This window comes from Polistes canadensis, unplaced genomic scaffold (genome assembly GCF_001313835.1).
Source record: "Polistes canadensis isolate GaletaPanama2010 unplaced genomic scaffold, ASM131383v1 scaffold_1231, whole genome shotgun sequence".
NCBI lineage: Eukaryota > Metazoa > Arthropoda > Insecta > Hymenoptera > Vespidae > Polistes > Polistes canadensis.
In genome coordinates, this window is record NW_014570777.1 from 8,919 (window position 1) to 9,273 (window position 355).

Consider the following 355-nt stretch of genomic DNA (forward strand, 5'->3'; position numbering starts at 1 on the left):
TTACGACGAGTAGCAGCAAACTATTTAACGTATAATTTGAAAACTTCTCCATTTATATGTACAATGAAAAATTAAACATTATTACAATTTCTTTAGGTCTAATTTAATTATTGTATTTAATTGAAAGCATTCTCCCATCTATTTCATAAATCATTGATGTATTTTCTAAGTCCGACTTTTTTTATGCGGTCCCTATCCACCGCTTAAAAAAAAATTTAGGCAGTATATCGTACAAAGTTGTTTATTATATGTAAGAATTTATAAAATTTTCAAATATTTTTTTGTACGATTTCTTTTAAGCGGTCCCTATCCACCGCACAAAAACAGGTTTTACTGTACTCAGTCAAAAAATTGT